The sequence below is a fragment of the Hipposideros armiger genome, unplaced genomic scaffold (assembly GCF_001890085.2).
Source record: "Hipposideros armiger isolate ML-2016 unplaced genomic scaffold, ASM189008v1 scaffold_154, whole genome shotgun sequence".
Lineage (NCBI taxonomy): Eukaryota > Metazoa > Chordata > Mammalia > Chiroptera > Hipposideridae > Hipposideros > Hipposideros armiger.
The window spans coordinates 3,060,968-3,086,463 of record NW_017731504.1 but is presented as its reverse complement, the minus strand read 5'-3'; the positions used below and the strand labels follow the sequence as shown (position 1 = coordinate 3,086,463).

General features: G+C 37.9%; 1 pseudogene; it reads left to right on the top strand.

Moving 5' to 3' along the window:
• The first annotated feature begins 23,112 nt into the window (after window positions 1-23,112).
• LOC109387339 (double homeobox protein A-like) lies at window positions 23,113-23,641 on the top strand (annotated as a pseudogene).
• Window positions 23,642-25,496: the final 1,855 nt, after the last annotated feature.

The following is a 25,496-nucleotide window of genomic DNA, read 5'->3' as shown; positions in this document are numbered from 1 at the left end:
ATTGTACAGATTAAAAAGCAAAGATTGCAAGGGTTACAATAAGCCACATCAAATGAGTTGAATCATCGCTTAGATCTGTAGGGGTCTTTGACCCAGGAATTAAGATTGTTCTTTTGCTTTTTTTCATTTACTCAGAGTCAATATTCCCTGCTTAAAAATAGACAGTTTGATAAGCAAAAGAATGCTGATTCAGCTCCTCACCGAAGGCCCAAGAGGGCTAAGTGCCTAGTTTTACACCTAAGAACAAAGAGCCAGTACATTACAAAGGAACAACTCATTTTATTTTTCCTACCGCACAGCAGCCTTCTCTGCTTGATTCTTTGGAGGGCATTCTAGCAGCTAACAACTGCTATAATACGGGGTCAGAACAATCAGATTAGACACTGGGAGCTGCTTCCTGCTGATCCCCGTCATGCCAACGTCTGACTCTTGAGCTTCTAACTATTGAGATTATCTTAATGACTCTAGGACCCTTCAGGACCCGCCAAGGAGCTCTGTGGCAAGAATATACTCACCGGGCTTGGGTCAGCAGATATAGACCATTCGTCAAGGAGGAATTTCAGTATCTCAGCAACTGGCCTGGCTTCCCTGAGCACCATGCCTGGCTCTAATACATGGCCATCTACAAGTCCAGCATTTATACTACTGATCAGAGATTTGGATTTTGGTCCTGGTGGGTTTTGTCCTGGTTCTTACATATTTTTCCTTGTGACTTATTAAAATAAAATTAATGGAGAAGAGAGAGATGAGAGGAAGGGAGGGTGGGAAGGAAACAGATTGAACGAGAGGGAGAGGAAGTCTGGTGTATCCAGACAATAATTCCAGTTGCATAAACAATCCCCACCCCCCAACCTCTCCTCATATTCCAGACTTGCAAAAAACTTGCAGCCACGGGTTTCTGCCACTCACAATCAGTCCCTCCATTTATCAATTTTACCTTGCACAGTAGTCGGCAGAATACAAATGCAAAGATACAGGAATAATAGCAATCTGAGCACAGACTCCCCTAGATAGTAATGACTGTTGGCTGGAGCAGGTGCTAAGATGCAATATAATTCATGTTAAGCAACATTCTGATTCTGTTGCCTATCAGATGCGCTAAGGTATCTCTCCATGATATGTGGAAAAACGTTAAGTCAATTCTATTTGGCCTATTCAATGACCAGAAAACAAATTGTGCTTCTGTCACAAGCAAAAATTTGTCCTGGGCCAATTCTGCTAGATGCCATGAGGTTAACTCAACTTCCCAGCATTCACTGATTGTTGGTCTTGAAAAGTATGAGTCCCACAGTTATCTGATCATGATTTCTGCATCTTTTATGCTATTACCCTTTATTCAATTCAATTGTAAAATGTTCCTTTTTATTTGGTCTCAGACTGAATTGGAAAGCTGTTGCCAGATTGACAGTCTGAAAGACTGAATCAGCTCTGGCCAGTGGTATCCTTGTTGAGGAGCATTCAGCTAGGGAATGGCCACGAAGGCATCGTTACGGAAGCTACCGGACGCTCCCCATATCCCTTACTATTTACACTTCCTAAGCTAGCAATTCACTCCAATGCAACGTCACACCTTTTAGCTTAAGGTTTCATCCCCTTTAAACATGATTACCCTGTTCCGATGAGTGACTCAAAACATTTTCAATCATTTAAACCATAATGAAAATGAGTTTATCAGATCCTTCCCTGAAAGAAGCTTCTGTAAGTAAAGGGATGAGAAATGAGAACTACATGAAGAGTCTTATGACTTGAAAGGTAAATGTGCCTGAGGGAGAAGACGAAGAGAGATAGATGGATGAGCAAAGGCATATAGTTGTCTAACTCACATGTTTTGCCTAAATGGCCTTGTGCCTAGTTTTGATTAAAGAAAACCGACTCTTTTCCCCCAGGCTAAATCAACTCTTCTGTAGTCCTCTTTCCCAAAGAGACTCATTAGGCAGGACATTATTTCATACTGTGACAGAGGAGGCTAGTTGCTTTCGACATGTATTCTCTATATGTGTTCTCCCCTTTACCCCTAGTAAATAGTGTGGTTTTCAGCAAGACACATTGCTCCTCAGAATAAAACAACAGATTTTCCAGAATCCCTTATAGCTATGTGTAGAATATAACTAATTCTGTTCTCTAAAAGGTAAGTGTCCAGGACATGCAGGAAGGCTGCTTAAAAGAAGTTGACTCATTAGGGCCAGGGGCCTTTTGCTGTCTCCTACTTCCTCCTGTTACCAGCTTGATCTTAATGGCTATCGTTTTAGTGACCTGCTTTCATTCCACAATCAATCACCCTTTGCATACTCTTACCTCCTTGACCCCTTTCTCATGTCATCTTGTCATATAACCTTGGGAAAGTCACATCTTCACTGGACCTGTCGTGGAACTGCACCCACACAACTAAATTGGAATACAGAAAAGACACAAAACTGTAACAACTGTTCCCGTCTTAATTTCATGAGTATTAGCTCTATTTTAAAATATTTATTTTTAAATTATTGGACAATATACATAACATAAAAGTTACCATTTTAACCACTTTTGAGTATACAGCTCAGTAGCATTAAGTACATTTAGATTGTTGCACAATCATCACCACCATCCATCTCTAGAAGTTTTTCAACTTGCAAAACTGAAACCCTCTACTCATTAAACAGTAAATCCCCATTCTTTCCTAACCCCAGCCTCAAGAAACTACTATTCTACCATCTATCTTTGTGTTACCACAGGGATTATATTTAACATCTTAAAGTTATAACATTCTAATTTGAATTTATACCAACTTAATTTCAATAACATACAAAACCGCTGCTTCTTTACAGCTCCATCCCTACCCCTTTTTAGTTATTGATGTCACTAACTACATCTCTACATTGTGTATGCAAAAACATAGACTAATCATTATTTTTTTTAGTAGTTTAAGTGATGCAGAAAAAAAGTGTAATTACAAACCAAAGTTATAGTAATACTATCTTATATAATTGTCTATGTAAATACATTTACCAAAAATCTTTATTTTCTCATATAGCTTTGAGTTACTGTCTAGTCCCCTTCATTTCAAACTGAAGGCCTCCCTTTAGTATTTCTTGCAGGTCAGATCTAGTAATAATAAACTCCTTAAGCTTTTTTTTATTTGGGAATGTCTTAACTGCATCCCCATTTTTGAGAGACAGTTCTGCCAGACATAGGATTCTTAGTTAACAGTTTTGTCCTTAGGCAGCTTAAATATATCAATTCATTGCCATCTGATCTCCAAGGTTTCTGATGAGAGCCTGTTGATAATCTTATTGGAGATACCCTTGTATGTGACAAGTCACTTCTCTCTTGCCAATTTCAAGATTTTCTCTTTGGCTTTGGCTTTAAATTGTTTGATTATAATGTGTTTCAGTGAGTGTCTCTTTGAATCTATCCTTTTAGAGAATGTTGACTTTCTTGGATGTTTATATTCATGTCTTCCATTGAATTTTGAAAGCTTTTGGGCATTATTTCTTCAAATAATCTTCCTTGCCCTTTCTCTCTCTCTTTCTGAGGCCCCCATAATGTGCTTATTGGCCCACTTGATAGTATCTCAAAGAAACTTTAGGTTCCGTCAACTTTTCCTCAATCTTTTTTTCTCTCTGTACCTCAGGCTTGACCATTTCAATTGTCCATCTTATCATCATGTTCACTGATTCTTCTGGCTGCCCAAATCTGCATTTGAATCCCTCTACTGAAATTTTCATTTTGGTTATTGTAATTTTCAGCTCCAGAATTTCTTTTTAGTTCCTTTTTATGTTTTTATCTCATTAATGATATTTCCATTTTGTTCACACATTATTTTCTTGACTCTGTCCACATCTTGTTTTAGCTCTCTAAGCAATCCTTAAGCCAGTTGTTTTAACGTCATTGCCTAGGAAATCCATCATCTGTTCTTTTTCAGAGATAATTTCTATTGATTCATTTCTCTCCTTTAAACGGTCCATACCTTCCTGTTTCTTTGTATGCCTTGTGATTTCATTGTTGTTGTTATTTAAAACTGGATGTTTGAATCTAATAATGTGGTGATTCTGTAGATCAGTTTCTCCATCTTCTCCAGGATTTAGTTTGTTTGTTTGTTTGTTTGTTTGTTTGTTTTTGTTTATTTTTTAAGGATTTTATTGGGGAGTTGGGGGAGGGGAACAGCGCTGGGGAATCGGGGGAAGGGGAACAGACAAGTTGCTGTCATTTTGTTCTTCAGTCTAGTTGTGGAGGACATTGCTTCACTGGCCCAAGCTGGCACCATCATTGCGCTCTTCCCGGGCGAGGCAGATCAGTCGCCGGTCTCTGGATGGCTGCTCACGCTGGCTGCTGGCTACACACAGTAGCTAATGGCAGCCCACTGCAGCAGGGGCTGCAGCCTACACCATCGCTGGTGACCCACAGCAGCCCAGCTCCAGGTCGAGCTGTCGTTCAGCATTTTAGCTGTAGAGGGCAGTGTCACTGGCCCTCATATGTGGGATCTGAACCAGGGCCCTCTGGCATCCCAAGTCAGTTCTGAACCAACATGCCACTTGGCCGGCCCTGTTTGTTTGTTTTTTAATTGTTGTACAGTGTTCCAATGTCAGGGATCAGCCCAACGTGTAGATTTAAAGTCTTCTCAGGAATTTTCTGAGTCTGCACGTCTCCCAAACATACACAGTGACTTTCCAAATTACCCTGAATATGTGGTTGCTTTCAAACGTCACAGTCCTTAAATGTATGACTCCCATATGCGTGGGCTTCTTTCCTTCTTTTTCCTTTCTCCTGTCAGCTTATTTAACATGCAAATTCATTTGTGAAAGGTGGCTGCTTACTCAAGCAAAAATGGTGAGGTGTTTCTATTTCTCTAGGCTGTCTCTCCTCTGACCTCTATTCTTTTGGCTTAGGAGATAGAAAATATATCAGGTAGGGTTTTTAGTTGCAAACAAGAGAAACCATGACTGATTAAGCAGGAAAAAAAATATTGGGTGGCTCTCTGAGTCACCAGGAGAGCTGAACTATCTTGCTCACAACTATGCATCTTAAAACAATGCCACAAATTAGGCCGCAAAGCTGGGTTGATAAAGAAAGGACTTTTGCCTCTGCAAGGACTAGAATAATTGATTATCCTAGCTACTGCTGTCACTGATATGCACGGCACAGTTTTGCTATGCCTATTTCCTTTATCAGAGAATGATCCATTTTCCACGTTTCTCTGTGTCACCAGGTCCACACTCAAAAGCTGGTATGAGGACATTTAGTGGAAAAGCCTTATTTGTCTAAGCCCTAGCTTCAAGGGAGGCTGAGAAATTGAGTATCTGGTATTTCTAGTTCCTGTAGTTTAAAGCTGGCTGGGTCGCCCAACAAGACATATATGACATAGAAAGGGGATTCAAATGTTAGGCAGCCAGAAAGACTAAAAAAATATGCACATTAGAGAGAACGATATAAAGCTTAAAAAGAGAAAAGAAGGATTGGATCTTAGAGAGCCCAACCATATGGGTATTTCCTATTAATTTCTACTCTACTGCATTGTAGAGATAGAGGACATAGCCTGTATGATTTCATTCTGAAATTTGTTGAAACTGGTTTTGCTAATTTTGGAAATTAGCAATTTTGGGAAAGCTAATTTTTATCAATGTTTTCTCTGTGTTTCAAAGATTTTATTTGGTGTTATTGGGTGTTGTGTCCTGTATATGTCTGTTAGTTTAAGATTCTTAATCACAATGTTCAAATCTATGTCTCTATTGATTTTTTTGGTCTGCTTGTTGTATCAAATACTGAGAGATATGTGTTAATATCTCAGTATGATAGAGAATTGTCAGTTTATCTTAGTAACTTTATTTCTATCTTATATATAAAATGACTTTTCTTATTAGTAGTAATGTTATCTGTATTAATGTCTAGTCTCTCTGATATTAGTATAACTATACAAGCTTTGTTTAGGTTAGTATTGACCTAGCATACTTTTGCCACACTTGTATTTTATTTTTATCCTTAACCAGGAGCTGTCTTCTTATGTATTAGATGTGCTTTCTGCAAACAACACATAGTTGGGATTTTTAAAAATCCAGTACAACAATCTTTGTCTTGTAACATTTAGTTCATTTATATTAAATAAAATTGTGTTAATTTCTAACTTATTATTTTGTGCTTCCTCTATGTCCACTATGTTCTGCTTTATTTCTTCCCCATTCATTTCTTAGTCCATTTATATTGGTGTGTTTTATTCTATTTTTTCTCTTTACTATGACATTGTGCCTTTTTTCTGTTCTTTTAGTGGCTATCTTAGATATTTAAAAAATCATATTTGCCTGAAAGTCTAAAAGTTATCATTACCCTTACTCTGGTCAATACAAGAACTTTATATGTTATTGCATTCAACTCTATTATAGCTTAAATGCTATTATTATGTTTTATAATTTTAATGATTTTTAATAAGATATTACTATTGTTTTATATATTTACTTTTCATAAACTCATCCACATATTTACCATTTTCTTTTCTCTTCATTTTTTTCAAACTCAGATCCTTTATCTAAGACAATTTTTTTTTCTTCTACCTGAAGGACATCTTTTAGAATTTCTTTTAGTATGAGTCTACTAGTGGCAAACTCAGTTTTTCTGAAAAGAGAAAGAGAGAGAGAGAGAGAGAGAGAGAGAGAGAAAGAAAGAGAGAGAGAAAAAAATAAGAAATACAGGAATTCAGGATTCAGTTAGAAATGCTCTGAGCTGCAAGTAATAAAATAGCTGACTAGGAGTAATTTAGACCATAAAGAGTGTTTTTATCACATTATACAAAATCTGAAAGTAAAAAGTTAACTTGTGTTAGTTTAGTAGCTCAGCAATGACAAGAGTAAATCAAAAACTTTCCTGGCCTTTCCCTTCTAGTTCCAATATAACTGTTTTTAGCTTCAAAGCAGGAAAAACAGATCAGGAAAACAGAGAGTGCCAACAGACTTCTCTGTATGTCTCATGGGTCAGAATCATTGGCAACCAGTACACAGAAAAACATAACATGAAAGCCACAAGCTACAGCAGTACTGTCATATGTAAAGCAAAGGCAACCCAACAGAATTCCTTTAAGCAACCCCAATTAAAACTAATTTCTAACAAATTTGTTCCTGTTTTGTTGCCAAAAGCATGTGTGTCCCAACGGTGAGTGAGATCACTTTTATGCATTTTAAAAATTTAACTATTAATTATGCCTGGGCATATGTACAATAGAAAATATAAGTGAATACACATTATGTTATAGAACTAAAATGATGGAAATCAAGGAGGGGCACTTGTTTATAATCGCCTTCCATATAAAAGAGGTATCTACAGAAATTATAGACAACCTCATCTGTTCATTTATTTTTCTTTCTCATCAGGTATAGTTCACAGTCATTGCCAAGAATAGTCCTATTTACTTAACTGGTACTGAAAGTGTTCATATTTCATGGCTTTCTGTTTACCTTGTTTCTGGAACTCTTTGAAGGCTTACTTTAAGTGGTCTTCTCTGGTGACATCTAAAATGCCATTTCTAAGGTCCTGGTGTCTTCTCCAATCATAATTGTCCCTATCAATGCCTAGTTTGAGTCTGACATTCTGGACATGCCACTCTTTATTTTAAAGGGAAGACCTGATATATGGTAATAAACAGAAGGCCACATCACATCTCTCTATATGAATAGGATATCAAAATTAAATAGGCACAAAAATGAAAAGATTCCTTTAAAAGATCACTTAGGATACTCTGGGTTGGAGTTCAGACTGTGCTCTTCATTATTCAGGTGACTTTGATCATGCCACTTAATCTCTTGAGGACCATTTTTATTATATGTACCTTACCTGATATAGATATTCTTGTGAAGAATCTTGTGAAAATTTCAGATATAGACTCTTTTTGAAGTCTATGAAATGGTTTTCAAAGAAAAAGCAATGCATATTATGTATTATTATTTACAGTGCTCTTGAACCCTCCTGGAAAGCATTCAGCAAATATGGCTTACCCTTACCTCCCCTGTTCTCTTCTCCACTTTCCCGCTCGCCCCACATCCCCCCTACCTGCCTCCATCTTGACTACAGTATTCTTATGCAACACGGGATAGAAACATAAACAAAGAAGTAGGTTTATGTTAGAATCTCTAACTATAGAGATCAATCTGATATTAATCACCTTATTCTCCTTGTCAGGACCCTGAGTGGTGGGTTCTGGTCTCTACATTAGCTGTCAAGGGCAGTTATTTTTTTTACACTACGGAAGTCTCTGGCCCAGAAGGATGGATTTCTCAAATCTGTCCACCCCTATCTGAGACTCAACTCCTGATCTGTGCCTTTGCCACAGACCCTAAACCTGCCAAATGGTTTAACTCTATTAAATGTCAGGATTCTTGATATTTGAACTTAGTCTAGCCTAGTCATTCATCCTGTTGTAAGTCCTATTTTCTCCAGGAGGGGATGGTAAAAATTTTAAAGTTAGTCTTATGGGTAGCCTACGGCCAGATTAGAACACCAGTTTCACTTGTTTGTGACTAATGTTCCATGGCGCTGAAATTAATTGACATGATTTCTACAAAGGTGGGAAAGCTCATATGCTAGACCCTTACAGAGTGCACCCATTTACGCATGAGGGACTTAGCTTGGCAGTTAATCCAACAGGGGCTCAAAACAAGAAGGTGTATGTTTGTTTGCGCTTTTCTCATTCATCTTCACTTTTTTATTCTCTTTTTTTAAGGCTACTTTCAAAGAGATTTATTTCTTGCTTGGAGGACTTCTACTAATAATTTTAGTTTACCTTTGATTTTAAAAATTACTTGATAAATTCATAAAGCAAAGTGACTACTTTTCTGTTTCTTATAAGCTTTTGTCTTCCAGTGTTCATACTTTGATAAATTTGGACTCCACTTTTTTCCTGAGTAACTAACATTTTCCTTACAGGCACCATTGCTTATCCACGCAGCAAGTAAAAGAAGGTGTGTTCCAGCCTCTCCTCTTACCAAGGAAAGTCTCTGCCAGTGAAGGCCTTTGTGGTGTTGAGTTAACAAGGGTCCAACCAACTGCCCCCCCCCCGAAAACATGAGGGCATCCCAGAATGCACATTCTGGGGGAAAGTCAAAGAAGGCCAGTGGGCAGGATGAGAGTACTACATGCTCTAAAGGAGTATGAAAACCACACATGTTAAAAGTGACAGCACCCAACTCACACTTGCTTATACAAGAAAAAGTAATGTATTGGCTCACATACCTGAGAAGGATGCTGGGGACAGTGCCTAGTATAAAAGGAACAGCTGAAGAGCCAGAGCCAGCAGGTGGGAGCTGGACCTCAGAGGTCATTTTCTTCTCTGCCACTCAAATAATATATGCTTATGTCTACTTGGCTTACTTTCCTCAAGAGACTCTTTCTTCGTATTCATCAGGAAAAGTGGTTATCAGATTGTATTGAGTCCCCTCCCATCCCTCCACAACAGAAAGAAATTCTCTCTCCTAATGCTCATTTAAAAAGATATAGAGAAGGGAGTCTTTGGTCCCACTTTTAGGGTTACCATATTTAGCAAACAAAAACACAGGATACCCATTTAAAATTGAATTTCAGATAAACAACAAATATAAGACTTTTTACATAAGTCCATATCAGTACTAATATGTTCCTATCAATATTTGACAAGGTTTCCATGGAGGTGAAAAATGCCATAACCCAGATTCCATTCATTATTTATCTAAAATTCAAATTTAAGTGGGAGTCCTGTATTTTATCTGGCAACCTGGCATACTTGGGTCAGTTCCCATCACGGAGCAATCACTTTGTCCAGGGAACGCAGTCCTATGCTTGGTCATAACCCCACCCCCACCCCCATCCAGTCACCATGAGGGTAAAGTCTGATAGCAAGAGAGAGAGAATGAGGGAAACATTGTCATGTGAAGCCAAAAATAATAAACACCCCACTCCACAACAAACATGGCTAATGGTGGATGGTGAGCAGCTAAAGATAAATAAGTCAAATCTAGTCACCATTTGCTTAGGACTTGGCCTAAAGCCAGGAGATGCTGATCAAATTTCTTTTTCACCGTTGGTAATCCACATCATTAAACATTGCTTTTGATTACAAGAGAAAGCCACAGAAAACTCTTTTCTGATGGTTTCGGAAAGGAGAATAACTCCTATGTAATTGGTACACTGATGCAAAAGACAAGTGATAGGGGCGGACTAAATGACTATGTTTTAACATTGGGGACATTGCCAGGATGGTAGGCATTCTTATTTTATGGTTTTCCTGGGATTCAAGAAGCTTCCTTGAGCTTCTCTAAGTGCCCATTATAAAATAATAAGCAAAAAATATGTTGGCTCTGGCATCGGGCAGGATGACAGAAATGAGTCTTCTCTGTTTGGCAGCAGCATGTTTAATTACATTGACAATGTGTGGCTGTGTCACTTCTTAGCATCTAATTATTCCCTTCTTTTGGAAAGAAAATGTCCCTAAGGACACAGTTTTTGAAATATCACTTTTGAACCAAAGACCTCAGACACAGGTTACAAATTATGATGATTGGCTGTTGATAGGAAGGCTTCAAACTTCAAAATAAGGCTTACCATGTTAAATATCTATATTCTTTTATAGAGATAATATAAGTAAATATGGCTATTCAGTGACTACAAAATGTTCTCGTAAAATTTCAAAAGTTAAATGCAATTCCTCAGATGGGGATCAGGCTTTAAAAATCAAAGTTTTCTACACAGAATGAAAAAAGAAATGACGGGGCCGGCCGAGTGGCGCGATGGTTGGGGACTCGCTTGGGATGCTGGAGGGCCCCGGTTCGGATCCCACATGTGAGGGAAGGTGACGCTGCCCTCTGCAGCTGGGATGCTGAGCGGCGGCTCGACCTGGAGCTGGGCTGCTGTGAGTCCCCGGTGACGGCGTGGGCTGCAGCCCCTGTGGCAGTGGGTTGCCATGGGCTACCGTGTGTGGCCAGCAGCCAGCGTGAGCGGCCAGCAGCCGCAGTGGCGGTCGTCCGGAAGCCGGCGACTGATCTGCCTCGCCAGAGAGGAGCGCGAAGATGGTGCCAGCTTGGGCCGGTGGGGCGATGTCCTCCGCAGCTGGATTGGGGAACGAAACGACGGCGACTTGTCTGTTCCCCTTCCCCCAGTTCCCCAGCACTGTTCCTATCCCCCTAATTCCCCAATAAAAAAAAAAAAAGAAAGAAAAAAGAAATGACGTTTCCTAACTAATATCAATTTAAGTGGGAGCAACCACTTCTGTGGGTAAATGGTGATTTCCCAAAGATCATTTAGGTCTAATAAACTGATTTGAACTGACAATGAAACTAGCAGACAGAGTGACAAATACCTATGTATATGTGTGTGAGAGAGACACACACAGAGAAAGAGAAACTGGCTTTACATTGGGAAGAAAGAGCAATAAAGTGCTTTCAGTTTGAAAGGTTTCATCAGGAAGACAGTTTGGAACATGATGTAGAGGAAAAGGCATGGACCATGACAATTGCACCATTCAGGACCAGTCGTGCCTCTCTGACTTCTCCCTCTTCCCCCTGCCAGCTTATCTTCCTTTTCCTTTTGCCCTTTAAATTTGAGTCATTTCCTTTGTCAATAATCTCTCCCCCAGTTAATATCCATAAGTAGAATTATCCGTCTTTTGGCATAGAGCCACTGTGTAAGTCTGGCCAGTTTGTGCAGTGCACAACTCTGGTGGCCCAATCACACTGTATGTGCCCTGCAAACCTATCAATTTTTATGACACTCTAATATGAATGACCGAAATCTAGCTCTACCCCTCTTTTTTCTTCTGAGCTCCACTCATGAACCTCTATCTGCTTATCCAACAATTCCTTAACCAGAAAGTAAATGCCAATTTTATTTATGCTCTAAGAGAAGAAAGAACTAAGAGCAGAGGTTTTCCTTTATCAAAAGAAAATAAAAATGATATGAAACCATCCCCGTTTGTTAGGTATCTTTAAACAATAAATGGCCTATTATTACTTGTACCCATTTCTCCTAACTCTATAGGAACATGGTGCCACAGGTGAATCTCAAAGAATTTGGTTATAAGAACACCACACAGTCAGGGCAGTAGAAAAGGGCAGCATAAGGAACAACACTAAACACTGGGCTGTCCTGATACTATTTCAGCCTAAGTGCAGTTCATTGTTTTGGGGGCAACCTCTAGTGGTAAGTGGGGAGAAGAGGAAAATGCTCAGCTGAGACCATGGAACCACTGCTAACAGCAGATACAGCAGCTTACTGAGCAGGCTGCTTTTGAAGACACACTCCAGCTGTTACCCCAGGACACTAATGTGAGTTCATAGAGCTAACAGAGCTAAATGATCTACCCATTCAACAAACACGCTTATGCTTGCCTCGCCTCAGTTCATACGCTTTTCCCAGATTATGAAGTCAATGTGGATTTTGTAGCTGCCACCTTATAAACAACCTCCTCCCCTTGCCTATTTTCTGGCTACTTCTGCACCCAGGCACTCTAAAACAAAGCACTAATTACCGTATTTGCCGGCATATAAGACGATTTTTTGGCCCTGAAAAATATGCCTCCAAGTGGGGGGTTGTCTTATACGCCAGGTACACTTCAGATAAACTGCCCATAGTGCTTGCCCCGTGCCATAGTGGCCTCCCGATGCCCGCCCACTTCATTCCACATACCGTTCAGGCATCAGCAGCGCTGCTGGGTGTATGCTCGGCTGTTATGCGATTTTGCTGTTATGCGATTTTACCACACTCGCAAAATCGCACACAGCCAACCATACACCCAGTATGATAGTGCAAAATCGCGAATCGCGATTTATGTATATGTTTGATTACATACAGCCTTGTGACAGTTTTCCTGCATGTCATAAGCATTTGAATATAAATATAAATGTTGAAATCAAATCTGATATTGTTTTACCTTTTATTTGGTGTGTGGAAGGTGTGCGGAAGAGGGGGTAGTCTTATACGGCGAGTATATAACAAACTCTGTATTTTGAGTGGAAATGTTAGCGGGTCGTCTTATACGCCGGCAAATACGGTATACCCACTTCCAGATCTAGAGCTCTGCATCTGAGGTCCTTCCCAGAAGCTTCAAAAGTGCCTTCATCTTACTTCTCTGAGGGAGGCTATCTCAGTTGCTCCCGGGTATTTCCTTTTTCCATGAGGCCTTCTTAAGTACCCCAGCTAATCTTCAATAGACTCTTGCCATCGATGTTTCCAAAGTCAATTGTTTATTTAACACCTCTCTAATTAATATCACGAAAAATAAAATCTCCAATAACCTCCCTCAAACAGAATTATAAAGTAATTCTCATATTGCCATGTCATTCAATGCTCAAAACTTTCAATGACTTCCCATCATGCCAAGAGAACAAAGTGATTGCAAAGAATTCCTGCCATATATCCACACAAGTCTTATTTCACTCGACTGTTCCTCAAATGACTGACATCAGCACTATTTCTCAAATACATTCCTACCATCATATAGGTACTTGTTCATTTATTTCCTCCACATGAAATTCCATCTACCTCACCTGTCAAAATTGTATTTTTCATTCAAGGGATGATAGTAATGCCACCTGTTTCATGAAATATTTTTAGTCCACATCAGACAATAGCAATCTCTCTTTTAAATTCCACTAAGTACAATGCCAAGACTGTAGGCTTTGAAACTCAAAATAGTAGGGCACGAATCCCACTTTCACCACTTTGCTTTGAATCCTAGAAAAATTTACCTGACCCCAATTTTCTTCATTTTTAAAATTATTATTTTCCTCATTTATAAAATATAAGTACTAATGTTTACTTACAGGATAACTGTAAGAGTAAGATAAAACACATAGAGCAAGACACATAATATGTACTAAGTAATAGTAACTATTGCTATCACTATGAATTGTATAATCTTCTATACCTTTCCCAGGTAGGTTACAAAAAAACTATTGATGTAAGAAACGTCCAAACCTGTAGAGAATTTTTATGAGTTTATTTGAGCCAAACTAATGACAACTGCTGGGAAGCAAAATCTCAATGGATTGAGAAAATGCTCCAGAGAATGGAAGTTTTGTAGTGTATTTTATAAATTAGATTCAAATTAGGAGGACAATACTTGTTTTATATCGGTGGGTATATGATAGTTCATAACTAACATTTACAGCACATAGATACGGTATGCAGGGAACAAGTAACAATGAGGGGTTTTGTGGTCTCATGCTCTGAGGGATCCAGAAAAGGGGGATTACTCTGATATTCTAAAGGTATGTTACCTTAGATGCAAAAAGACAATAGACAGGCTTATGTAAAGTAAAAATTAACCTTTGTCAAGAAAGCTACAGGCCCAGGACATGACTATCCATCACGACGTGCTTTTAGTTAAGAATTTCTAAGTTCAGGGCCGGCCGAGTGGCGCGATGGTTAAGAGCTGGCTTGGGACACCAGAGGGCCCCGGTTCGGATCCCACATATGAGGGCCAGTGACACTGCCCTCCACAGCTAAGATGCTGAACAACAGCTCGACCTGGAGCTGGGCTGCCGTGAGTTGCCGGCGATGGCAGAGGCTGCAGCCCCTGTGGCAGTGGGTTGCCATGGGCTGCCGTGTGTAGCCAGCAGCCAGCGTGAGCGGCCAGCAGCCTCCGTGAGTGGCCATCCAGAAGCCGGTGACTGATCTGCCTCGCCCGGGAACAGCGCAATGATGGTGCCAACTTGGGCCAGTGAAGCAACGTCCTCCACAACTAGACTGAAGAACAAAAACGACAGCAACTTGTCTGTTCCCCTTCCCCCAATTCCCCAGCACTGTTCCCATCCCCCCCAATTCCCCAATAAAAATCTTTAAAAAAAAAATAAGAATTTCTAAGTTCAGACCATCCTATGTGGTTACTTTCAGTCTCTGAGTTTGTAATATCCACCATGCAGACCTCCCCTGAGATTCTCAGGTTTAGTTATATGGCCTCTTTTTTGTCCACAAGACTTATGCCAAAAATCTGAAAACCGAAGTGGGTCACTTACAGAAGATAAAAGACAAATTCATAAGTAGTAATCAAAATCCAAAACAGATCAAAGTTTGAGAAGTGTTCATAATTGGCCCAGAGCTCAGGCAAAATTGTTATCAATGATTGAGTGCTGTTATTGAATTGTATTACTTCTTGCTGCACGTGTGATTGTTTACACTTCAAAAGAGTGCAATTTCAATAATATCAAGTTGCAATTTCTGACAATATTATAATCAATTATTTTTCACTATCTTATGGATTATCATATATTTGCTTACGCAACTAATCTAAAACTGTCCTATGCTTCTGACATATCTCCTCATTTTATCAGCTTATTGGGGATGACCATATCACATCTTATAATTCTTTTTATCCCTTTTATATCTGAATATAGTAAAGAATAGACATCAAGAAAGCAAGTGTTCAACTGGACTTCACTGCATGCAAAGAAACATCACTGACAAATATATATAATATTGACATCTCTCATAGGGAAGTAGCAGACATTAGTATCTAAGCAAAGTATTAGAAGCACTGCTGGGTTTTTATTGCCTGAAAATGTGGGGCAAGTTTCCAACACTTTGTAACCATTTCCTCCTCTGTAACCAAACATAAGACAATGAAATGACAGAGTAGTTCAAGTGCAAAGGTGAAGTATTATTCTTACAGACATGGGTACTAATACTTAAATAGGAAAGAGTCACAATGGAATTTTTACTGTGGATTAAAAATTTTTTCAAATTTTAGGTTTTTATTTCCTTAAATTCATTAACTGAAGCATCCAAACCAATTTTTAATCCAGCAAATATTTATTCAGCACTTCTTAGTTTCATTAGTTTCTCCATATGCAGTTAAAGAATGAAGAAAGAAATAACTTTTCACAATTTAGTGGTAAAAACAGATATGTAAAAAAAAGTTCAATTAAGTGCTAAAGTTAACAACAAAAAAAGCTAGAGTAGCAATACTTATACCAGACAAAATGGACTCTAAAACAAAAGCTAGAACAAAAGACAAAGACGGACCCAATAATCCCAATACTGGGTATTCACTCAAAGAAATCCAAAATGCTACTTCGAGAGGATGGGTGCATCATATGTTCATTGGAGCATTGTTTACAATGGCCAAAATGTGGAGGCAACCTGGGTGTCTGTCAATGAATGAATGAATGTAGAGCAGGCAGTACATATATACAATGGAATATTACTCTGCCATAAAAAAAATGAAATCTTGCCATTTGCAACAACATGGATGGACATAGAGGGTATTGTGTTGAGTGGAGTTAAGTCAGACAGAGAAAGACAAATGTCCTATGATTTCACTTATATGCGGAATCTAAAGAACAAAATAAACAAACAAAACAGAAACAAACTCTTAGATACAGGAAACATTTTGATGATTGCCAACTGAAAGGGGGGTAGGTGAAAAAGGAGAAGGGGTTAAGAACTGCAAATTGGTAGTTACAAACTAGTTATGGAGTTGTAAAGTAAAGCATAAGGAATATAGTCATTAATATCGTAATGACTACGTATGGTGTCAGATGGGTACTGAATTTATTCGAGTGATCTCATTAAGTTGTCTAGACAATTAGACAATCACTGTGTTGTACACCTGAAACTAATATAATATGTCAACTATAATTGAAAATAAAAAAATTATTAAAAGAAGATTTACATAGAATTTGGCTATGTAGGTTAGCATACACCACCCTATGATTATGAAAACCCTGCTTTCTTCCTGTAACTCCAGGATTTCACAGGGTAGGGGTGAGGTATGTGTTTGTGGGAGAGGGTATTGAGGTCAGATCAGAACAGTCATACATTTTCCTCATCATCTGTGTTCCCATGGTGCTGCTTTTGTGGAACTTTCCATCTCAATATCTCCTTTCAGCTATCCTCTCTCTGGAATTTACTAATCTAGACATAGAACACAGATCTCTTTCTTTAGTACTTTTGTGACACCATCTCACCTTCTTCCTCTTCCCTTCCCCCCTTCCCCCCCAAAAATAACATACCTCACATGAAACTTTTACGAATGTAGCACAGTCTACTGACATTTGTAGCAATGGAAGAGGTTTGCATCACAAAATGCAAGTCTATTAGTTTGCAAGGATTGCCTTAACAAAACCCCACTGCCTGAATGATTTAAAGAGAAATTTATTTTCTCACATTTCTGGAGGCTATAATCCAAGGTGTCAGCAGGTTTGGTTTCTTCTGAGGCCGCTTTCTATGGTTTGCAGATGATACCTTCTTGGTGTGTCCTCACATGGTCTTTTCTCTGTGCCAGCACATCCCTGAAGTCTCTTCGTATGTCCAAATTTCTTCTTCGTATAAGGACACCAGTCACATTAGATTAGGAGACACCCTAAGGGTCTCATTTTAACTTCATCACCTCTTTTAAGGCTCTATCTCCAAATATAGTCACATTCTATGGTTGTGGGTGTTAGGGCTTCATCATATGAATATTGAGGGAACACAACTCAATCCATAACAAAAGTAACTTGAAGTTCAGTATCGGGTGTCCTTGTTCCTATAAAAGTTCCTTAGTACTCTGGCACCAGGAATTTCTCCCAGACCATTTTTCTTCAGAAGTTCCAACTGTTCTATACAGAAATTCTAGTGCAGGTTGATAATGTTTTGTTTTCTTTTGTACCACACAGCTATATGGAAGTAGGGTTAAAACTGAAGTATCCTTTTCAGAATATATTGATTCCAGGACATCTCGTGATATTCAGCCAACCCAAATAAGAGGCTCCACTAGATTTATTAAGTACCAAGAACTTTTTGATTACTAATTGTTTGCACACAGCAGAGGCTGACACTGAGATGAAGCTGTACTCCATGTGGGATTCACACAGCCTGAGCATATCTGATCGGCTGGTTGAGGGCTTGAGCTGAATGTCCATACAAGAGGGCACACTTCATTTATGTAGCAGTCAGAGGTCAGTGAGGAAACAGGAAACATTCCTGGTGTTTTAGTCACGGGGAACTTAATATAGGAAAGGGGTTACAATGGTACTGAAAGAGCTGAGAAGCCAAGCAGGGCATGATGAGATAACTGAATGATTAGACAGAGTAGAAAGCCACCACCACCTCTGGGGCTGCAGGAACGCAGTACGGAGGTAGCACTACCAGAAATTAAAAGCTTGGGACTCAGAGGGAGCTAAAACCATAGCAGAACTTGCCTGGTAGGAGCTCCGTCTACAAAGGGAGAGCTATTCAAATAGAACTTGCAACCCTGAAGATACAACCACTTCTTAAAACTGCTGCCCGAGGCAGAAGAATTTGAGAAATATCTTAGCTTCTGTACTCCTCCAACCCTCTAGTACTCCACCGGTGCCTCCCATAAGGCTACATGTACCTAGAAGCCTGAGAACATAATATAGACAACATATAGAAATACAGACAAGACAGGGCACATAATAGAGCAGGGCCTGGATCTTAGTGCAAACAGGCAATGACCAGAATTGTATTCAAGGAGAATTGACAGAGAAGAGTAAATCTGTTTCACAGAAGATATCCTAAAATATAATAAATGGGCTATTGCCTGAATTCTTCAAACGCGGGGGAGGCTTCAAAAACACAATTAAAGGAATTTTTATACCAAAAACTCTACCTGCTGTTGGGGAATGTGGTTAGCAGAATAATGACACTCAAAGATATCCATGCCCTAATCGTTGGAGTCTGTGAATTTTCCCAAAAGGACTTTGCAGATATGATTGAGGGTCATGAGATGGGATGGTGATTCTAGGTTATCCGGGTGGACCAAATATAATTAATCACATGGGTCCTTAAAAGTGAAGATTGTTTTCTTGTTGTAGTCATAGGGAGATGTGACTATAAAAGCATGGTCAGGGATGCAGTGTTGCTGGCTTTGGAGATGGAGGAGGGGTGTCACATGTCAAGGAACATGGGTGACTTCTAGATGCCAGAAAATGCAAGGAAACAGATTCTTCTCTAAAGTCTTGAGAAAGGAACATGGTCCTGACATCACCTTGAGCCCAGTAAGACCTGTGTCAGATTTCTAATTTACAAAACTTTTAGATAATAACTTCCTGTTGTTATAAAGGCACTAAGTTTGTTACAGCAGCAATAGAAACGAATACAGGGAACAACAAATTCTCCTTGATACCAGTAAGAAACTTTAAATGAAAGAGGGACTAGGAGGAAAAGGAGCATTATCCTGGCCTCTGCATTGAAAGCAAGGTGGCTTTGATGCATTGTGGTCTCCAAAGAAGTCAGCACCAGCACAGTGATCACCATGCAGAGTGCTAGCAGCTTATGATGAAAGGTAGAGGAGCTCAGGAGAAGGTAGTTTGGTGGCCAGCACTTACAGAGCTGTTGAGGCAGCTTTGAAAGCAGAAGAGGTCTCAGCAGGAAGCATCATTAGGACCCCACATTGTGCCAAAAGGCTCAGTGAGTTCCGGGTGATAATGAACAGGGCTCCTTCATGGAGACACATGGAATTCACAGTGAAGAATTTTGATGACACTCTTCTATTCCTTTATTCTTAATTCTCCCAAAACATCTAAATTTGGGGCAGTATCTGGAAAAGTTTCGAATGGAAATCCTAGGTAATAAACTGTGACACAGCTTTGAATTCAAAACACAATTTTGAACAATTAATAGATATCTAGAGAGATAAATTAGTTGCCAGCAAAAATGGATAAAGACGTACCCATTATAATAATTACTAATTATTTTTCTGCACACTTACAGCTCAGGAGTAAATTAGAGGCATAATAATCTACTTATGGCAGAATACAGTTTGCAGGCTTTATTTAAGTCTGTCCTAAGATTGGTTTGTGACTTTATCCTAAACAAGAAAATCAAAAACATTACTTAATTCTTAAAAATAACCTGCAAAAATATGTTTTGAAATCTAAATATTATACCTTACTATCTTTAAGTAATTGTACAATTTTGTGAGGATGCATTCCTGAGAAATATATATTCCACCCTCTCTAAAACACTCCCTACCTAAACCTGACTCTCCCTTTTCCCCTGTATCTTCCCTTATACTGCAGGGCAAAATAAATTGGTCAGGTAATTAGAAGAAGGGATGGATATACAGTATTTGCATCTTTCAGAATGCTGAGTGCCACTGGGAATAAGCTAAGTATAAGAACACTATGGTCTCTTTACCTCAAGTGAAATATTTCTTAAACGAAAATGTTTGATAGTCAAAGTAATAAACCAAATCAACTTTCCAATCCAGAACTTTAGAATGTTTTTTATCCATGATCGAATTATACTCTTTAGACCTATTTTTTCTCCAGGATGCCAGTTTGGTAATGGCTCTGATTTTTAGCAACCAAAATATCAAAACAAGCCTGGGTAACTATTTTATAGAACACGTGAACCCTAAAGTTAAGTGCTCTCCATTTTTCTACCCTTTTACTCATCTTTTACTAATGGCCATCCACTTAATGGCCATCTTTGATCACCTCTGAACCATGGCAGTAATTCCCTCTTGCAGTACTTAACTGACAGTGTGTATGTCAAAAATATACTGTGTTAATTACATCTGCTCCCCAGAGGGTGATCATTTTTTTGAATCTTTACTATGATGCCCTTTGCTAGTATTAGGATTTGGGGGTAACAACAACAACAAAAAAGGCACAAACTGGTATGATTTTCAGAATGTTAAGATATTTATGATATTTAATGTTGCAATGTTGGGTTGGAAAGCATGACAGCTATGGTTTGGTAGGTTTAGTCAAAGATATAATTTTGGAGACAAACCAAGATTTTTAAAATATTTTAATTATTATTATTTTTTAATGTAAAAGCGATACATGGCTTTTGTACTGACCCAAGCAATATACATGGAATAAAAAAGTTAAAGCCAAGGCAAGAGTGCTCACTCTCTCGAGTATTATTTAACCTTATTCTCAAAGTCTTAGCCAATCAAATTAGCAAAGGAAACATGATTAAGAAAAGAGGGAAAATGATCATTGTTTAAAGCGATAGGATTTACTTATGTAGAAAACAGAGAATTGATACAATATTGGAAATAAAAGGAATTTGGTATAGCAACTAGTTACACAATTCATACATAAAAATCAATAATATCAAATATGCAAAGAATTTGTTAGGAAATACATGAAAAGAAAAATAATCCTTTATGATAGCAATAAACAGATGGGGATATATTTAAGAAATGTGCTGGAGCCTTGGAAAACTACTATAAAAATAAACTAGGGGAAATAAAGAAGAAAAATTAAAGCAAGATAGATCATGTTCTTGGAGAGAGATGCTCAGTGTTGCGAGATATGAGTTCTCCATAATTTATTCAATATGTTTTATATAATCCCAGTTGAAACAGCAAACGGATGCCACAGATGATACTGATGACTCAGCATTCTCATGCACTATGGGAATGCCTTTCTAGAAAGCAGTTTGGCAATAACTATTAATATTAAATGCTTATATCATATGATCTAGTAATTTATCTACTAAAAATTAACCCTATGTGTATTCTAATAGAATTCCAACCTAAAAATAGTCATCAAAGCCTTGTTTACAATAGTAAAAACATGAAAAAAATGCACCGATAGGGCACTGAGTAAATCTACATTTCTGTGTAACAGAACTCTTAATGATTAAGTTTAGATAAAACTAATATTGGTAAAAGAACAGGTGTAAAAAATACTTTTTTTCTGCATTTGATATTTTCCACTGTTAGATGATTTTTTTTTTTATTTTTTATTACCATGTGCATGTAAAAACGTATTGGCTAGGGTTACCACTATGGAGGACTATGGGCCATTTTAAAATTTATTTTTTTCTTGATTTATTCATTCATTAATGAACACCTACTCCACTCTTCAGACACTGGTGTACTCCATCCAGACATTTTCTGTGCATTCACATGTGATAAAGACATAGAAAATAAAGATGATACAGACACAATCACATTAGACAAACAAACATTCGTATAAGCAGATTTTTTAAATGATTAAATAATACTGTACATGTTAATTTCCTGCTTCCCTCTATTTCCTATATATAAATCACTTGGAGATCTGTTCATTTCAGTACAAAAATGTTTTAATGTTTTTGACTATTGCACATTCTTCTCTATTATAGTTGGGTTATAATTATTTAACCATTTCTCTCTTCATATGTATTTGAATTGCTTTAAATATTTCATGATCACAAATATAACTACAACAAATAATTCTACATGTACATAATAGAAGTGAAATCATTCTTTTCAAGTATGTGTGCTTTTGAAATTTTGATACCATCAATCTGCCCATCAAAAAGTAGTTCCAATTAATACTAAGGGAGAATGAAAATGTCTACTTTCCCACACTCCCGCTAATTCCATGTATTAAACTTTGTCCATTAGATGGGTTAAAAACACATGATTTCATTACTCATCAGACTGAGACCGTTTTAATAATTTTTTGGGGCCATTTGTATTTCTATTGTCTGAATTGCTGCTCATATCCTTTTTCAATTTTTTCCACTGGTTGTCTTTCTTACTGACTTAAAGGTGTCCCTTATGTAGTATGCTTATTACTCCTTTGCTAAATATTTACAAAAATTGGCCTAGATTTTTGAATTGCCTTTTAATTTTGTTTATGGAGTTATTATTATTATTATTATTATTATTATTGTTATTATTATTAGAAATAGGGGTTTTTTTTAGTCACTAGTTTTATCTGGTTACATTTGTAAAGCCTTTCTTCTATGGCTTTTTTACTTTTATGTCTCTTTTTAAGAAGGCCTTTCTTGTTAAAAATTTATAAAAGTATTCTTTAGTACTTTTTCTATTATTTTCATAATTTTTAAGTGTTTGATGTTTAATATCTCTAGAATATTTTTGTATATGGTGAGGAAAGAGATTCTAGCTTTATTTATACTGCTGAACAAATGGATTGTCAGATACATTAACTGAACAGTTTATTTCCCCACTGGTATGTAATACATCCTATTTAAATTCATATAGGCTCTGGAATGCTCTTCTTATATTACATGTTCATTAGGCCCTATCAGTACTGTTTTAATAATCTTTGCTTTAACATGCAGCATCAAAAGTTCCCCATTCCCACCCCACCCCCCATTATTGTTTCTTCTTGTGCATTTACTCTTCCAGATAAGCTTAGAATCAGTTTGTCATTTTCTATTTTAAAAAATCCGTAAGGCTGGTGGAAGGCTTCAGGACTCTATTCCAACATGGCCCAAGACAACTCTCCAAACAAGACCACAGCAAGGAATCATAGACAAACCTGCACTAAATTCCCAAAAGAAAAAGACCAGTTGAAAATTTTCATCGAAGCATTCAATCAAAAACCTTACCCAGGTTATGCTACCAAACAAAAGCTTGCTTTAGATATTAACACTCAAGAGTCTAGAATCCAGATCTGGTTTCAGAATCGAAGAGCTAGGCACCAAATTCAGAAAAGATCAGAACCTGAGAAGGACTTAGTAACAAGCCAAGGCCAAGATCACGCTGAAGAGAAGCTTCTTAGTGGGAAGATAGACGGTGTTATACCAGCTGCACTCCCTCCCAATTACAAACCGCGATCAGGCATTTACAAACAACCCTTATCCTGTGATTGATTCCAGAGAGCAACTTGCTAATGAAATTGGGGTGCCAGAGTCAAGAGTCCAAATTTGGTTTCAAAGTCAAAGATCTAGAGGCCATGTCCAGAGAAAAAGAGAACTTAATGAACCCTTAGAACATAAACAAGACCAGAAATGAGATTTCTGAGACGAGGTTATCAAGGTACCGGAACTACACCAAATGGCACCAGTCTCACTAGCAACTGTTTTACTTCTCTGAAGCCAGAACAGGATGGACCAAGAGATAAATTCAGTGTATTTGATGTTATCAGCCTGGGCTCCAAATCTCTCTCATCCTGGGAACATACCTTTCTAAACGTACCTTCAGCTTCTCGAAAAGCTGAGCCTTCTGCAGATGGTCAACAGAACTTCAGGAGGCAGACAGATACAAGGCACGACACAGCTCTAACTACAGGAGCCTGGCTCCATAGTTCAGCAGATGTCAAGGAAAATGAAAATAAACTTATTCATATCACCTAAAAAAAAATCCATTAGCATCTTAATCAAAATGGTATATAGTTTATAGATGCATTGGGTAAATGGGTACTTTACAAAACAGACTCTTCACTTACAGGAACATGGGATGTCTCAACATTTATTCAAGACTCATTTAATATCTTCCTATATAAAGTTTTAAACTTTTATAGTTTTTTTAAATTCAGGTAATTGTGTGTTTGTATACATAGGTGTGTATGATATTCTCCCCAGTTTACTTTTATTTTCTAGTGCATAAGGAAACACATTTTTCTCCATTTGAATTTGAGTCACTCTGCTTATCTCTCTTATTCCAATATATAGTTAGTTAACTCTCAGGTATTTTCCAGATAGTTTTTCATATTGTTCCCAAACAGTGAGATTTTTTTTTCTTATTTTCTAATATCTAGAATTCATCCTGTTTACAAGCTGCATTTCATTTAATAAAACTATCTATAAAATATCTACAGTGCTGCTAAAGACAAATTTGCTTTTGTTATTTCCTATTTTAGCTAAAATACTTCTAATATTTTCAATGTTTTTGGCTTTGAGAACTTAGTTTTCTATAGTTTTAAGATTTCCCTTACATCCTAAGCTAAAAGAAGTTTCCTACTTGTACAGCTTACTAAGCATTGTTATTAAAAACTTTTTTATTTTTAAAACATTAAGTAAGGGCTGGCCGAGTGGCTCAGTTGGTTAAGAGCTCGCTCAAGAGTTTGAGCTCTGAGCAACAGCAGTTCGAGTCCAGCCCGAGCTGAGCAGCTGCTGAGCTGCCAACAGGTAGCAGGATGGCTCAGCTGGAGAAAACAAAAACACACAAAAAAGTAAGTAGTTCATTACAGTACCCAATGAGTAAAAGCTATTGTATACTTGTGATAAAACTCTCTTTACTACAAAGCTGAGTTTGAACAGTCAGGGTTTTGCTTAGAGTAGTTGCATCTCTGTTAATAAGCGAGATGTATCTAAATCTTCCTTTCTTTCAGTTTATTGCATTTTTAAATTTTATTTCATGTATATGCACCCCTATACAGTTTGGGCATAGACATGAATTAGTTTCAAAATGAGTTGAGAAACTTCAAGAGGTATCCTCTCCCCTCCAGTTTTCCATGCTTTCCCTTTCCCGATAGCAGCGAACATGGAAGCAGTAGGTTGAAATACTTGAGAGACAAAATATGAGCAGCCCTGCTGACTAATTCACCACATCAAGAAGAGCTGCCTGAGGGAATGACTGGTTAGCTCAGTTGGTTAGTGTCCTGCTGATAACACCAAGGTTGCTAGTTCGAACCCCACAAGGGCCACTATGAGCTATGCCGTCCTTGAGTCAACTATGCCATTGTAGCATGAAGGCAATGTGTAACCAATGACCATGGCTCTTCCTCATAAAATAAAATAAAAGTAAAGTAAAATAAAATATAAAATAAAATAAAATAAAAAGAGCTTCCTGAAACTCTCACTTATGCCCACATCAGATTTAATTTAACAAGCAAATTTTCTATCTTAAACCACTGGTATTTTTGGAA